This window comes from Nyctereutes procyonoides, unplaced genomic scaffold, assembly GCF_905146905.1.
Source record: "Nyctereutes procyonoides isolate TBG_1078 unplaced genomic scaffold, NYPRO_anot_genome, whole genome shotgun sequence".
Lineage (NCBI taxonomy): Eukaryota > Metazoa > Chordata > Mammalia > Carnivora > Canidae > Nyctereutes > Nyctereutes procyonoides.
In genome coordinates, this window is record NW_026575121.1 from 10,763,916 (window position 1) to 10,782,157 (window position 18,242).

Here is an 18,242-nt window from a genome sequence, read left to right on the forward strand (position 1 = left end):
ATCATTATAGAAATTTCTATCAGACAGTACTGACTATACTGTTTATTTGTCTGAAGCTATTTTTACATGCAAATTATTTGAATCCAGGCACATAGATTATAAGTAACACACAACATAATTCAAATTTATTAGTAAAGGGAACATGTTCACTCATGAAGCAGGAAGGTATTAGTCTGATTCAGCTACAAAACAGACTTGTCAAAACCTGGAGATTTTTTTGTTGTACTCTGATTTGTGTCACTGTTAGTCTAAGAACTGTCTCCTCAACGAGATCAGATGTTTTCCCATGATGCCCACACCTAGGTAGTTCACAAATCTAATAGAATTACCTATCTTCTGAAAATAGAGGAAGAGTTTTTCCTTAAGATGTAAACAGAAACCCCTCCTGAAATTCATCATCCCAAATTTCATTACTTTCCAGCCTCCAAATAAATTGGTGGTGGCCAAAGAATAGTTTGCATACTTTAGTTTAGTCATCAAAGCAAGGAATGCATGGATTTATGAATTAAAATCAGGATTGATAAAGAGGGGGGGAATGGTTAGTAGGAAGATGCCGAAAATGTCTATTAATGCTCTGGATTAGTAGTTCTCAACAGAAAGTGATTTTGCCCTGCAAGGAGCACTTGGGAATGATGGAAGACATTGTTGATTGTCATGACTGAAGATGTTCTAACATCATTTAGTGGGTAGAGGCCAAGAATTCTGCTAAACATCCTGCAGAGCCTAAGATAGTCAACAAAGACTTATCTGGGCCATTGTCAACAATGCTAAGGTTAAGAAATCCTGTTTTAAGAGATTGTATTATATAGGATCTAGTTTATATTTAAAAGCTAACTTTGATGACTTGCATAACTGAACAATATAGCGTTACATCTGGCATCAGGCAAGAACTGATCCAGAAGTCTTTGCAAAACCTTACATACTCCACCCGTACTTCCTTGTAGTTGTCTTGGCTCTTCCACCATCTAGATTCTCAAATTATCTCCCTCATTATAGCACCAACAGTTGTTACTCTCCCACTTCATAATATCCATGTTTTTTTTCCTCAGAACTTTCCAGCAAATGGCTTCCTTATTCCAATTAGCCAGAATTGTATCACATGTATAACATTTCTGAACCAGTGTGTGACTAAGAACTTGGTCACTTTCACCTAACTGGTGTTAAACAGCTGAGAATAAGAGGTGGGTCATTTTACAAAGAAAATCCGGGACACACTGGTGGGATTGTGGTGAGACTGATTCTACATAGACAATTAACTAGGACTACTGTGTTGTTGGATTGCACCAGTATTAACTCTAGACAGCATCTTGCAGACTCAAATTTGTGTGTCACTTCAACAGATCTCAGAAGTGTAACTGCAGAAATGGGATGGGAGCATCAAGTAAAGTCTTAGTAAATTTGAAGTATACGCTTGAAGAGAGAGAGCTGTTTTCCTGCTGGTTCCTTAGAATCTGATTCTTTTTGAGCATCTACTGTATTTTATGTAATATTCCATTTCAACAACAAGAGCTGATATCTGGAGGGCATTTTTACTTCCTCACGTGAGATTTTAAAGTTCATTTGTATCTCTACCTTTCATTAGTTTTAAGACTTGAAGAGGTCACTGAATCACTGAGTGACATAGTTTCCTCATTTGAAAAATGGAGATATTACCTACTTCCTAGAGTTGCCTTGAGAATTAATTTTTTAAAAATGAGTAATGATTTTAAGGAGTAACCATATGTTTATAAATGGTTCCCTAACATTAGCTCTGATTATTACTTGGTGGTATTCAGATATCCTATGCCAGAAATCACATTCCCATTTCATTTTGTTTAATCTAAGAATTATTTGAAAATACTTCTGTGGTACTTATTTATAAATTATATCTATTGAACTCTGTAATATCTTATTTTACACTATTTCTGGGTATTCTTCTACTTACTCAAAATTATCTTCCTCGTTCCTATTATTTAATACAGGTTCTTTTCTGAAATCTTTGATTTATTTTTTTAGGCAGATGGATAGATAGAATTACTTAACATATTTCCTATTTTCTGAAGTCATAATCTTCAGTTAACAAAAAGAGAGGAAAACATTAACCATACTCCTAAGACTGAAAGGTAGAAATGCATAGCAGGTATGTGCTGTTGTTTTTAATTTCCCTTCTTTTACACATGAATAAGCAGAAAAAGAGAACTGAATGTGGCTTGAATAGTTAGAGACAGTTTTCAATTTAACTTCTCCAGGAAAGAAAAAATAGCTTACCTCTACATTAGAATGATATATGGTGAGAGGCCCCATATCCCTTAAAGGAAGGAGAAAGTAACTAACATTTCTTGAGTGCCTATCTGTTATATCTCAGGCAAATACTGGGTAATTAATTAATGAAAGAAATATTCTCTTCATTTGGAGTTAATAAAATTGAATCTCTGAAAAGTGAAGTAACTTGCTGAAAATTGAGAAAGTGGAGAAACTGAAATCTGAATATGGATCTGATTAACTTTGAGTTCTATGTTTTTATTGTGTTCAACCTGGCTTCCTCAGACCTATCCATATGTACCACTATAATTTTATCCTATCAGGAAATCAAAATGGATTTATTGTATTTTGTACCTATGTTCATCTTACAGTTCTTTATATGAAACGTTGGATGCTATGTCTTTAGCTAGGATGTCTGTATCTTCCATGGGAGGAACATCTCCTCTCTTAGTAAGGCATACATTATACTGAATTTCTTTCACTTATGCTTGCTTTTTTGTGTATGTTCTATTACTTCCTAACCCTCTTGATAGCAGTCCTGAATCCCCTGTGCCTCTCAGAACTTTTTTTCTTATACTCCACAGAAAAATTAACTCAAAATAGATTGAAGCCTTGCATGTAAGACCTTAAACCATAGAACTCCTAGAAGGAAACATAGGCAGTAAGCTCCTTGACATTGGTCTTGGTGATGCTTTTTTAGACCTGACTCTAAAAGCAAACACGACAAAAGCAAAAATAAACAAGTGGGACTCCATCAAACCAAAAAGCTTCTGCACAGCAAAAGCAGCCATCAAGGAAATGAAAAAAGCATCCTACTGAATGGGAGAAAGTATTAGTGAATCATATATCCAATAAGGGGTTAATGTCCAAATTATATAAATAACTCATACCACTCAATAGCTAAATAAACAAACAATTTAAAAATGGGCAGAGGATCTGAATAGACATTTTTCCAAAGAAGACATACACATGGCCAACAGGCACATGAAAAAATGCTCAACATCACTAATCATCAGGGGAATTAAAATCAAAATCACAATGAGATAGTACCTGTTAGAGTGGTTATTAATATAAAGATGGAGAAAAGCCAAATATGGATGAGAATATGGATAAAAGAGGACTCTTATTTGCAATGTTGGTAGGAAGGTAAATTAGCACAGTCACTTTGGAAGACAGTATGGAGATTTCTCAACAAATTAAAAATAGAACTATCATATTATCCAAAAATCCCACTACTAGGTATATATCTGAAGTAAACAAAAACACTGATTTGAAAAATTAGATGTAGCCCCATGTTCCTTGTGGTTGGAAACAATCTTGAAGGGTCCATCCGTGGATGAGTGGATAAAGAAGATTTGATACACAAAAGTGCACATAAGAATACTACTCAGCCATAAAATAGAAATCTTGCCATTTGCAACACTACAAATGGACCTAGAGGGTATTATGCTGGGTGAAAGAAGTTATACAGAAAAGACAAATACCTTATTTACTTTTATGTGGAATCCGAAAAACAAAAATGAAACAAAATAAGACTCATGGATACAGAAAACTGAATGCTGGTTGCTAGAGGGGAAATGTGTTAGGTGGTGGGCAAGGTGGGTGAAGTAGACTAAGAGGTCCAAAGATCCAAATATAAAACAAATAAGTCCTGGGATATAAGGTACAGCATGGTGACTATGATCAGTAATATTGCAGTATATACTTAGAAGTTGCTAAAAGAGTAAACCCTGAAAGTTCTCATTAGGAAAAGAAAAAAGTTACCTTTGTATGGTAACACATAGTAATTAGATTTATTGTGGTGATCATTTTGCAGTGTGTACAAATATTGAGTCATTATGTTGTATACCTGTAAGTAGTATAATGTCATATCTCAGCTATACCTCAATAAAAAGAAAATGCAAAACAGGTTATTATTATAAGTTCTCTACGCTTAACAAATACATCTATAACATTATATATAGTATGTAAATGTACTACTTTAGATGACTTTCAGAGATACATAGTACAGGATGTTTGTGTGATTTCAAAAACTTTTCATTTGCCTGAGAAAAGATAATTTCTTTCTTTATGAGTTTTAGAGTGAAAAAAATAAAATACAGAATGTCAGTGGTAGAATGGTGAAGAGGGAAAAAATAGTGGGTGATCATTAGATGGACTGTAATTTACATTTATATTTAGTAGTAGAGATAAAGTGAAAAAAAAAACAGATTTGTATCTGAACAGTAGAATAAACATTTTGCGCTCTCAATAAAAAACACAAAAACCGGGGATCCCTGGGTGGTGCAGCGGTTTAGCGCCTGCCTTTGGCCCAGGGCACGATCCTGGAGACCCGGGATCGAATCCTACATCGGGCTCCCGGTGCATGGAGCCTGCTTCTCCCTCTTCCTATGTCTCTGCCTCTCTCTCTCTCTCTGTGTGACTATCATAAATTAAAAAAAAAATAAAAAAAAAACACAAAAACCAAAGCAAAACAAAAACCCAATATGGACACATTGTTTTCTCATTTTGATTTTTTTATTGCTGCATAACCAACCATCTCAGAACTTAGAGCCTTGGAATATCAGCCATTTTATTATGTCTCCAGATTTTGTGGGTCAAGAATTTGTTCAGGTGTCTGCCAACAGATGTTTCTAATCCACATGGCACCAACTAGGGTGGTGTAATTATATTCATCTGGTGAATGAAATGGTTTGGAGAGTCCAGGATGGCTTCACTCACATATATAACATCTTGGCAGGAGTACCCTGAAGGCTAGGCTCAGCTGGGGCAGGTAACTGAAGGTCTTGCAAATGGTCTTTCTAGCACCTAGCTTCTTACTTGGAAGTTCAGGGTTCCTGGAGAGGGTGTTGCAAGAGACTGGGACAGAACCTGCAAGACTTCTTTTGATTTGGCTTCATAAATCCCAGAACATTACTTCTGTAATGTTTTAATAATCAAATAAATCACAAATTTAAGCCCAGATTCAAGATGGGGGATTAGCTCAATGGGAGGAGTGTCAAAGTATTTTTTAACCATCTTTAATCTATTACATTTATCTTTTGCAGTTTGCAGTATACTCTATATTAGGTAATGGGTTAATTTTCAGTGATAGTTTCTAGCCTTGGTTGAATTATAATTGTTGAAAGGGACACAACATATAATAAGGCAAAACCCCCAAAACAGTAAATATATAAAATCACCTGTTTACAGTTAACATCACCAAAATTGCCTGTTTTGTGACCACAAACTGATTTCTAATATTCATATAGATAAGTCAACTAAGAATATGTCACCGTGAAATAGAGCCGATGAAAATACCATCATTTACACATTAGAAGAGAAAATTACTTAAAGCTTCTATTTTCCCATATTTAAAATTTTCAGTCCTACTCGTGCTCTAATTTGCATATCCAATGTTTCTGTGCCATGCTACAGTTCAGTGGTCAGGATAGTCATTTTTAGGTATATGATACCTTTTAAGAAAGGAAAAGCAAAGGGATGTACAATCAAGAGTTCTAACCAGTTGATAAACTTTGACCTCAAGGCAAATTTCCCCAGGATGCCAAAATTGAATACTTTTATTCTTGTCTCTTTAATGAAGTTACTGAATAGTAGACATCTCAGGTTCTTCCTCCAGATGCCATGGTTCCTGTTCATAAACTTTTCACATTTCTACTATTGGCTAAAATGATACCTACTGCAAAAATTAAACCCAACTGACAGGAACCACGATTAGATGAGTCCTCTTTGTTGTTTTCTAGTAGAACATTTGTTGGACCTTTCTATAAGGTTAAAAAGCATCCGAGAATGAAATGAAGTGGTCCAACCTGTTTTGATAATGACTATAGAATGGTTATGATTGCATTTAAATTTACATAAACATGAATATATTAAGCTAGCAGACAAGAATTTTACAACTGGAGAAAATTGAAATAAAGCTGGAATACACTTAATTATCTAAATTACTATCGATATCTATCATTACAAAGTACCAACAGCAGTATAATTTTGTCCTAAGCCTCTAAACACTCAACAAAAGAACAAGACTGCATATATTCCTATAACCCCCAGTGGAGGTATTGAGATTACACATGCTTTCACTAATTTAAAGAGGGACTTTCACACTGGGATGCATTAAAAAGAGAACATTTAAATAAAAGGCAATTTGCTTTGCCTATAATTGAATTCCCCTTGCTGTTATTGCTAATTATTGACAATATTTGTGATTGACTAAGAAGCTTTTGCATTCAGAGACAAAATTATTTTTCTGCTGGATCTTAGAAGACAGTGACTGTCTTTGCATTATCACAGACTGTTTCCATGGAAATGATTGTGATTTGAGAAACGTATCAGCAACATGCAAAAAATTGCTCTGTTCAGAGAATTCCCTTCCCTTCACTGCTCTGGGCATTGTACAGTCTTGCATAGTAAGTACATGATAATGACTTCTCACATTTATATAATGTGCCTTTGTTTTACAAAGTACTACACAATAGACAGAACATGGTATATACAACTATAAAGGAAGAAGTAGAAAAGTACATTGAAGAGAGTGAAATGGAATTATTTATTTTAGGACAACTTTACAGTTAGGATTTTTGAAAAGATATTTGTAATAGTGATCTCAATAAGAAAATGTCTAATCATTGTTTTATTTCAAAGCACATTTCTTGTTCCTGGGGCTATTACTGTTTCCCCTTTTTTTTGCCATTTATTATTTCGTATATGAATAGACAGACTATTATTCCACTTACCTGGTAAGGCAAACATCTTCTCTACCCAGATTATTAGAAGAGGCTCTCCTACCATCAATATTATTCAGTGCAATTTGGAGAAGATTTTTAAGAGTTTCTCCAAAAACTCTGTGCCATGGAGAATTTGGCCTAGGGTAGCCTTACATATTAGAACACTAATGCACACAGATCTTACTTGGAAGAAGAGGTAATGGAAAAAATAAATGGCTAAGTGAGAAAGTCAGAGATTAGATATCCTCAACAACTTCGGTTTCTTAACTTTAATACCTAGATAGGTAGGATAGTCCTTCCCTTTTCATTTTTTAAACAATCTTTTTTTTAAGATTTTATTTATTTATTCATGATGGGGGGGGGTAGAGAGAGAGAGAGAGAGAGAGTCAGAGACACAGGCAGAGGGAAAAGCAGGCTCCATGCAAGGAGCCTGATCTGGGGCTGGATCCCGGGACTCCAGGATCATGCCCTGGGCCAAAGGCAGGCGCTGAACTGCTGAGCCACCCAGGGATCCCATCTTTCCCTTTTCAGCTGAGTTCTACAAGTGGATTTATTTTTTAACCTTGCAAGTATGGAAACTGTATTTCAAACTGAAATAGATATGAGTATGGGATAGCAAATAGCATGTAGACAAAATAAATTTAAAAAGCAGAATTAGATAGGAAGTAGTAGTGGGGGCCAATGAGAATTCTTCTGCTTGGGAACTAAATCTGAGAGTCTGTGATGTACAGAAGTGAGATAGCTCGTTATATCCTGTGGATCTTAGAATTCATACTGGGTACCTGATTGGGGGATTCCACTTTCATGTTCCCAGGCATACTTGGAAGTAAACACAGACAGGGACAAAATTTATATATAAACTCCACAGGGAAGTCCTTTTGTACTCATGGTCAATTTCTGTGCCTAATTCAAATTTGCTGACATACCAGGTATTTTTAATTAGTATTTTTGGGTGTTTTTGCAAAACTACACACTCTGATATTTAGAATGTCAATATTTGGAGGAATAGGATGATTTGAAGAATTGCGTGGCACTCTCCAGTATACTGCCAACCCTAATTAACCATTAGTGAAGAAATAGGGCGATTACCTCCTCATACAGTGCAGGACTAGAGTTGCTGTTCAGTAAAGGTTTATTTTTCCAGGTAGTGTTTGGGTGAGAAGATACTTTATTGCAAGGTTGTAATATTGCAGTGCCTCCAGGGATGATTATCAGTTAATCTGTAGCCCTTTGCAGCAGCCTATCCTCTCCACCCTCGCCCCAAGACACACTCTTGTCTTTATTCCAGCCCTAGAAAGATATTATGGGAATAGATGATTCCCCCAAACCTTGACCAGGGGAGAATTTATTTTAATAAAACAACAGTGAAATAATTACAAGAACCCAATGTAGACACTACTTATTAAAAACACTAGAATAATAAAAAGGGCTATCTGAAGAATGAAAAATGTCAAAAAGGAGGTAGAGGGGTTTTAATTCCAAAATAACTACAACCAAAGGAGAGTAGGATTATGACTCTCTGATTAGAAGGTGAGAGTGCTGGCTAAACCCCATGAGTATATGTTACCAAAAATAGCACTGAGAAAAGCTACAGTCTTACCAGCTAAAGTTACAAAGGCTAAAGAACAGGGCAGTGGTAACTTCTGGAAATTGAAGTGAAATCATGATAGCATGAGGCCTGAAGAAGGAATGAGATCTAAATTCAGGGCATAATTCAAACTCCAATAAAAAATATACATTAAAAAATGTTAAAATAAATAAATTCAGTCCATAAATTGACCCAAATCCATGGCTGACAGCTAAACTACATGTGAGTAACAGGGGCTTCACTACTCACATGTAGGAGACCCATTGAAAAACCAAAGTGTCAGAAAACATTTGATTATTGAAAAGTAGGCCTGCACAGAGCTATATCTGTGAGTTTAGTGCTTTTCTAAATCATTATATTCCCCAACACTATATAGCCTGAGTGGGAGAATGGTGAATCCTGGTAACTGGAGGTGTTAAAGTACAGAGAATAGATAAAATTTTGGAGTTATGGAGAGTGCTAGAAGCAAGGAAACCATAGAAAATGTATATTACATCTCTACCTAAATCCTTGGTTGACTACCATATTTTGAGACTGAGAGAAATTCAAGCTAAGACAGCAGCAGTAGGAAACCATAAAAATGGAGTTATCAGCAGCTGCATGTAGTGAAAGACACTCCATTTGCAGTTTGAATCAGGTAAGTCCACTACCTACTAGAATTATTGTTTTAACTAGAATAATACAATAGAGTTGCTAAAAATAGTAAGATGTTTAATATTCAATAAAAAGTTATAAGAAATGGAGAATGAACAACTAAAATCAAAGAATGAAAAGCATTAAATTTGAAATCAAAGGGTTGAAAGAAGTGAATAAATCGCAGTTTGGTAGACATAGAACAACTATAGCAATAAGTACGTAAATTACAAAATTTTCTAAATCCAATCGCAGAGGTTTTTAGACTGGTTTTAAAAAGCAAGAATCAAATACTTGTTGTTATAGAAGACACATTTTAAAGGTAGAAATAGATTGAAAATAGGTGGTTAGTCAAGAATATACTATGCAAATATGAAGCATAGGATAATTGAAGTGGTTATATAAATATCAGATACAGTAGACTTCAAGGGAAGGAATATTAAAACAAAGAATGACATATCCTGATGATGAAAGGGGCAATACATCAAAAATACATAATAATTATAAATATTTTCACATAATGAACAGCTTCAAAATATAGAAAACAGAGACTGATGGGAGAATAAGGGAGAAATAGGCAAATTTTAAGTGAATTTTGGAGATTTCAATGTAATTCACTCAGTAATTGACCAAATAAAAATATAATAAGCAAGCAGGAAATCTGAATGAACTTCTTAACCACTATACTCAACTATACCCAACAACTGCAAAATACACATTCCTTTTTTACACATTATTTCTGAAAACACATGGAACCAAGATAGACAATATTATCTGCTATAAAGCAAATCACAGTGGACTTCAGAAGATTAAAACCTCACAGAATATGTTCCTACCACAATGGTATTAATCTAGAACTTCCTCTTGCATGTGTTTGCTCCCTTCCTTTTTGCCCTCCATCTCTCTCACATACTCTAGAAAACTCCAAAATAATTAAAAAGTTACACTCTAAATAGCCTTTAGGTAATTATAATATATATATGTATATATATATATATATATGAAATAAAAATAAGTTACAGCAAATGAAAACTCAACATAAAACTTATGGGATGCAGTTAAATCTTGTTTAATGGGAAATTTATATAATCAAATATACATAAGAAAACTTGGAAAGAATCTCAATCAAAGGTTTAGTCTTGCACCTTAAAACTAGGAATAAAAAATCAAATGAAACCCAAATTAAACAAAAGAAAGGAATACTGTAGGTAAATGCAGAAAACTAAGAACTAGATGAGAAAATAGCATCTAGGTCTTTGAAAAGATCAATAAAATCTAAAAACTTTCAAACAGACATAGGAAAAAATATGAGGGAGAGAGGGAGGGAAAGAGAATGAAAGCACAGATTACTAATGTCAGGATGATAGGAAAGAAATAGGGAGAACCAACATAGAAACTATATGCATTAAAAATATAATGTGGGGATATTATGAAAAATTTATTGCTAATAACCCTCAAAAAAACTTAAATGGACAAACTTTAAATGCTCACTCAAGAATAAATAGATAATGTGAATAGCCATACTATTATAAAATAAATTGAAGTCATTTTTAATAACCACACACAAACTGCCTTTACTGGTGATTTCTAGCATATATTTAAAGAAGAAATAGTACCATTTATACATGAACTCATCCAGAAATTAGAAGATAAAAGCATATATACTCACACATCTGATAAGGTCAGCACACAAAATCATAGATAAGAGAAATATATTATAAGAAAAGAAAAATACAGGCATTTATACCACATAAACACAGACAAAAACTCATTTAAAATCTTAGCAAGTTGAATCTAGTGATTAACCAAATGTGTAATATATCATGACCTAATGAATTTCACCCCAAAACACAAAAGCAGTTTAATGTTCCATAATCAATCAATGTAATTCCCAATACAAACAGAATAAAAAACAGTACATATAACCATCTCAGTAATCCAGAGAAATATATACAATTCAACAGCACTTCATGATGAAAATCTCCAGCAAGATTATTTGAGAAGGGAACTCCCTGAAGCTAACAAAGTGTTTCTATGAAATCACTATAGCTGATACCACACTTATATAGTGGAAGACTAAAAAATAAAAAATAAAAAAAAGTGGAAGACTAAATGATCCCACCTAAATTCAGGAATGAGACAAAGACAGCTAATCTCTGTGTTTCCTTTGAACATTGTGCTAGAAGTTCTAGTCTGAGCAATAGGGAAAGAAGAAATGGTATATAGATGGAAAAGAAAGAAGAAAATCTCCATTGACAAATGACAGAGCCATCCCTTCAGAAAATACTATGGAATAGGGGTGCCTGGTGCTCAGTCGGTTAACATCTGATTCTTGATTTCGGCTCAGGTCATGATCTCAGGGTCATGAGATTGAGCCCCATGTTGGGTTCTGGGTTCAGTGAGGAAGCCTGCTGGGGATTCTCTCTCTCCCTCTCCCTCTGCCCCTTCTCCTGATCTCACATGAATGCTCTCTCAAATCTAAAAGAGAAATCTATAGGTTATTAAAAAATAACAAATACTTATAGAAATTATATTAATATAACAAATACTTATAGAAATAACGTATTTAGCAAGGTTGTAGGATTCAGATCAATAAAAAAGATTCGGATCAATATTCAAAAATTTTATTTTAATTTTTGTCAAAAAGCAAATGAAAAATATCATTTATAATAGCATGAAATATCAAACACATAAGCATAAATTGTACCGAAATATGTAAGGATATTATATGTACTGAATATTACAAAAAATTGCTGAGAGAAAATACAATATTGGATGACTCAATATGGATAAGTTGTTATGACCATCCCAATCGATCTATAGAGTCAGTGCAATCTCAAAATCTTAACAGGCATTTTTATAAAAGTTGACAAAGTGATGATAAAGTTCAAATATAAATGCAAAGGACATAAAATACCAAAAGCATTGCTGAAAAAGAAGAAAATATTGGAGAGCATTCATTACCTGATTTCAAGACTTTATATAATCTGTAATAAGGACTTGTTTTGGTGTAAGGTTTGATATATTGTTCAATGAAACAGATAATCAAGAAATAGATCTCCACATATGCAGCTGTGTGGCCAGCAATGTGTCAATGAAGCTTGATTATTACTAATGCATATAAAAACATTAATTCAAAATGGGCTATAGACTTATGTGAGACATAATATTATGTAATATTCAGGCAAAGATTGATAAACCACGAAAGAAAAAGTGGCTTAATTGGATTTTATTTGAATTAAATATTTTTTTATATTATATAAACACAGTTAATAAAAAGACAATTCAAGCCACAGACCAGGAGAATATTTTCCAAAACATGTCAGAAACAGATCTAGCCAGAAGATACATAAACTATTCTTTCAGCTTATTAAGAGAATGCAAATGATCTAATTAAAAAGAAAGTGACAGATGATTTAGACAGTTTATCAAAATATATGAATAGCAGTTATTTCAAGATGTTCAATATTATTAGTGTTTTCTGTGGACTGAATGTATCTTCCCAAAATCCATGTGCTGAAGGCCTAAAACCCATTGTGATGGCATTTGGAAGTGGGAAGGCAGGTCATGGAGGGGTGGAGCCCTCATAGGTAGGATTAGTGATCTTGTAGGAAGAAACACGACAGAGAGATCACCTTTTTCTCCACCATTTGAGGATACAGCTAGGAGGCAGCTGTTTGTAAACCAGAGACAGGTCATTTACCAGACATCAAATCTGCTGGTGCCTTCACCTGAGACTTCTCCAGAACTGTGAGAAATACTTACTGAAACTACCTAGACTACAGTAGTTGTTATAGTAGCCTGCAGGAATACTGCTATCATGGACGCTGCACACTGAAATCACAATAAGTTACTACTACACATTCACTAAGAACGGCCAAAATGTAAAAGTGTGACAATTCCAACTGTTGGCACAGAATTGGAGCTACTGGCAATGCCATATATGGCTGGTAAGAAAGCAGAATGGTTCAACCACTTTTGAAATCATTTGACAGCTTCAAAAATTGTATTTCTAGATATCTCCTCAAGAGAAATTGAAAACACATCCAAACAGACTTGCATGTGTATTTGTAGCAGCATTATTGATAATTGCCAAGAACTAAAAAGAATTCAAGCTCATCGAGTGGTAAATGCACAAATAGAAATATACTTATACAATGGAATACTACCAGCAATAAAAGGAACACCAAATTGTACAGCTTAAATGGTTGGATTTTTTTTTCCTCCTTCTACTGTGATTTCATTTATTATCTTAAAATTCACCGTCTTTTTTTTAAGAGTTTTTTTTTAAATATTTTATTTATTTATTCATGAGAGACACAGAAAGAGAGAGAGGCAAGAGAGAGAAGCAGGCTCCATGCAGGGAGCCTGATGCCTGACTTGATTCCAGGACTCCAGGATCACGTCCTGGGGCGAAGGCAGGTGCTCAACTGCTGAGCCACCCAGGCATCCCTAAAATTCACTATCTTCAGGTGTACAACTCAGTGGCTTTATTATATTCACAATGTTGTACAAAATCAAAACCATCTGACTCTAGAATATTTTCATCACCACAAAAAGAAAGCTGCCCATTCCTCCCACTTTGACATATCCAGCAACAGCTAAACTACTTCTTGAAACTTTAGAAAAAATTATTTAAAGATTTTATTTATTCATTCATGAGAGAGACAGAGAGAGGCAGAGACACAGGCAGAGGGAGAAGCAGGCTCCATGCAGGAAGCCCAATGCAGGACTCAATCCCAGGACTCCAGGATCACACCCTGAGCCAAAGGCAGGCACTCAACCACTGAGCCACCCAGAACTTTGATTATTCTGGATAGTTCATTTAAATACAATCATTCAATATGTGACCTTTTATATCTGGCTTCTTTCCCTTCGCTTAATGTTTTTGCGGTATATGTATGCTTATAAGCATGTATTAGCACTTCATTCCTTTTTATGGATGGATAGTATATGTTTAATGTATATACCACAGTTTGTTCATTCATTCATTCATTCATTCATTCATTCATTCATTTGTTCATTCATGGCATTTGGGTTTCCACTTTTTAGCAATTCCAAATAATGCTGCCATGGACATTAGTGCCTAAGTTCTGTATGGGCATATGTTTTCAAGTATATTGGGTATATATCTAGGAATGGGAAATGTTGGGTTATATAATAATGGCAACCTATTTTCCATAGTATCAGAACCATTTTACATTCATTCTAGCAATTTATGAGGGTCCCATTTACTCTCTATCCTCACCATTTCTTATTGTTGTTATTATTATTGTAGTCTTATGGGTGTGAAGTATCTCACTGAGGCTTAGATTTGCATTTGACTAAGGTCAAATGATACTGAGCTCTTCATGTGGTCTTCTGTCATTTGAATATCTTCCTGGGAGAAATGTCTAGTCAAACCCTTTGTCTATTTTTAATTATTTTTTTTTGCTTTTGAATTATACCAGTTCTTTATACATTCTGAATATTGGATCTTTATTGTATGCATTATTGACAAATATTTTCTCTCATCCTGTGGGCTGACTTTTCACTTGTTGATAGTATCCTTAGAAGTTAAAAAAAAAAAAAAGGATGTCTGGGTGGCTCAATGGTCTAGCATCTGTCTTTGGCTCAAGTCATGATCCCCAAGGTCCCCACCGGGGGCCTGCTTCTCCCTCTGCCTATGTCTCTGCCTCTTTCTGTGTCTCTCATGAATAAAGTAATAAAATATTTAAAAAATAAGTAAAAAAAAATTCATAGGTTGTTACCTTTGTTAAGTGTGAAGGGAATCATTTCCATTTCTCTCTCTCCTAGAAATTTGACATTTATTCCAGGGATGGCTCTGAGAGGAAAGTTGAGATAGATAGATCGATTGATTGATCTTTCTGTAATCTATATACACATATTTTATTCCTAATGGGTGGAATTTACAGCAATCAGATTTTACCAAAAACAAATTTCATTGCTAATATAGAGAATAAAGGCACTAATTCTGTTTTATACCTTATTATCCACAAGTGATTTAACCTTTCCTGCATGACAAAAAGTTCACATTCCAAGTCTAGGGGTTTTTTTTAGACCTAGTATATCAGTGTAACTCTCCCTCTCATTCGTCTATATCTCTCTCTCTTCTATAGTAGACTTATCTTTAACTGTGTTTAAGATGAGGATAGATTAATTTACTTGAAATTTCAATTGCATTGTCATTTCTTTGCTAACATATATGCTATACATATACACACTAATACATATACATATATTCTATATTCTTGATGGAGATTAGGGTACTAATTGCTCTTTTAGATAGCAGAATGGTAAAATCTTGATGTAACTAAAAAAAAAGATCGACTAACAAATAGCTCTTTAATTGGTCCTATGCCAATTGGTCCTATGTCACTCTGAATATAACTGATTCAAACATTTAGCCCCTTTTTGGAGAAGACATGCGTGTGCACACACATGTATGTGAAAAATAGATATGTACTCGAAATATAAACATATATATTAGAAAAATATCTAAAACTGTATGCATCAGTGACACATCACAGCCAAGTAGGTATATCACATTGGTTTTGATCAGTTGGACATCACTGGCTAACTTATCCATCTGCTTTACTCTCCAGGCCTAAATTTACTGATATTAAATATGGAATGGAAACTAGATGGAAATCAGATAGAAATCTGATCTAAGGGTAACTTAGCCATAAGTTTAGTTAAAATGAATCATTGTGTTTAACATTGTAGTGAAAAAACATAATTTATTAGCGTATTGTATGAACTTGAGCTGAGAGATAAAGAAAAGTTGAAGCCTAGAAGAGGGAAACCATAAAATGAACCATGCTCAAGAAGAGTGGACAGAGAACCCTCTGTCATGACTATTAATATCTAATAGGCTACAATTGGGGATATATTTGTGTCATTAAAAGAGCTGGTTTACAACCAGTTAGGAATCCGTTACAATCCTAATTCTAAGACATAGAGGCAGTATGATATTAAAAATGTTTTTAACTTTTTTTGATTATTATAACTTTGAAAATGCTTTCCCCAAGATTTTTAGGATGAATAGAGGAGCTTTTAATATGTAGTGAGTGGCACATAAATGTTATTTAACCAGTAAGTTGGATGTCACTTTGCCTTCATTAAATAATACATCTGTTAGTTTATATTGTTTAGATACCTTACACAATTATTAGCTTGGAAAATATGCTTCTAATAATTAGATATTGGGTTATGGAAATAAAAACAGAGCAGCTAATTTATACGATTTCTATTGAAAGGGGATTGAGAATTAATGATTTTTCCCTTATGAGTACACTATGACATTTAATAGAATCCATTAATTGTGGAGAAAAACTATAGATACCATAGATAGTTCATATATAATAAAGTAATAATTTGCTAGGCTACCATCTAGAAAAAATGAATTCTTTTCTGAAAAAAAAAATACTACAATTGGAGGGAGAATAAATATTCCAGTAATCAAAAAAGGGAAATTCACCTCATCCCATGTCCAACCCTATGGTCCAACCTTCAAAAAAGTCTCAGACTCAGGCAGTTTTACAGGTAAGTTTTAACAGTTTTTCTTTTGAGTATAGTTGGCACACAGTGTTACATTAATTTCAGATGTACAACATAGTGATTCAGCTTCTCTATGTTATGCTGTGCTCACCACAAGTGTAGCTACCATTGTCACCATACAACACGATTACAGACTCATTGACTATATTCCTTATGCTGTAACTTCTGTTCCTATGACTCATTCCAGGACTAGAAGCCTGTATTGCCCACTCCACTTTACCCATTTTGCCCATCCCCCACCCCCTCCCCTCTGGCAACAATTGGCTTGTTCTCTGTATTTATAGATGTGGTTCTGATTTTTGTTTATTCATTTGTTTTATTAGATTACACACATAAGCAAAACATATGATTGAACAGGTTTTCAAAAGAAAAGGTTAACTTTCTTGTATGAGTGGTTCTTTCTTTTTTAAGATTTATTTAGGGTGCCTGGGTGGCTCAGTTGGCTAAGCATCTGCCTTCCACTCAAGTCCTGATCCCAGGGTCCTGCGATTGAGTCCTGGGTCCGGCTCCTGCTCAGTGAGGAGTCTGCTTCTCCCTCTACCTCTCCGTCCTGTTCCTGCTCTCTCTCTCTCTCTCTCTCTCTCTCTCTCTCTCATTCTTAAATAAATAAATAAATAATCTTAAAAAAAACAAAAAAAAGATTTGTTTTAGAGCACAAGAGAGCATGTGTGAGCAGAGGGTGGGGAGAGGGAGTAGGAGAAGGAGAGAATATCAAGTAGAAACCGTACTGTCCATGGAGCCTGAAGTGAGACTCCATCTACCTACCCTGAGATCATGACTGGAAGATATAATCCATAATCTAGAAATGAAGAAGGAAGTTTCTTAATTTATTAAAGACTATATACCCAAATTTACAGCCAAAATCAAGAAACTTTAGCACATCTTCATTTTAAATTAGAAAGAAAAAAAATAAATAAAAATAAAATTAAAAAAAATGGAAAGAAGACAATGATGTCTGCTATTGTTACTGCCTTTTAAGATGGAACTGTGAATATGGTGAATGCTATAAGGCCAGAAAAACAATTGTACAATGTTTGTGAGGGATAAATCTGTCATTTTTCAGGTGCTATAATCAACTACAAAGAAAATCCAGGAGACCCAACAAACTATTAGAATAATCTATTTCAGTAAACTTATTGAATATGAAAATATGAAATGAAACTTCAAATATCAATAAACGTATTGAATATGAAAGTAATAGCTTTCACTCAGGAATGGTAGCACCAATAACACCAAAATGAAATAAAGTACCATTCTGATAGTAAGCACACACACACACACAAAAAAAGGTTTCTAAGAATTAACCAAGAATTCCAAAAGTATTCATAGAAAAAATTAAGTTTATTACTGATATTAAGATTAAACTAAAGAAGGAGGTTCATAGTCAACATGGTAGAAGTATTTCACCTGGGTTTTTAGAGGTATCCAACAAAATCTACAATTTTGGGTTTAATAAAGGTACACAATGAGTTAGGGCATGTTTTTAAAAGAAG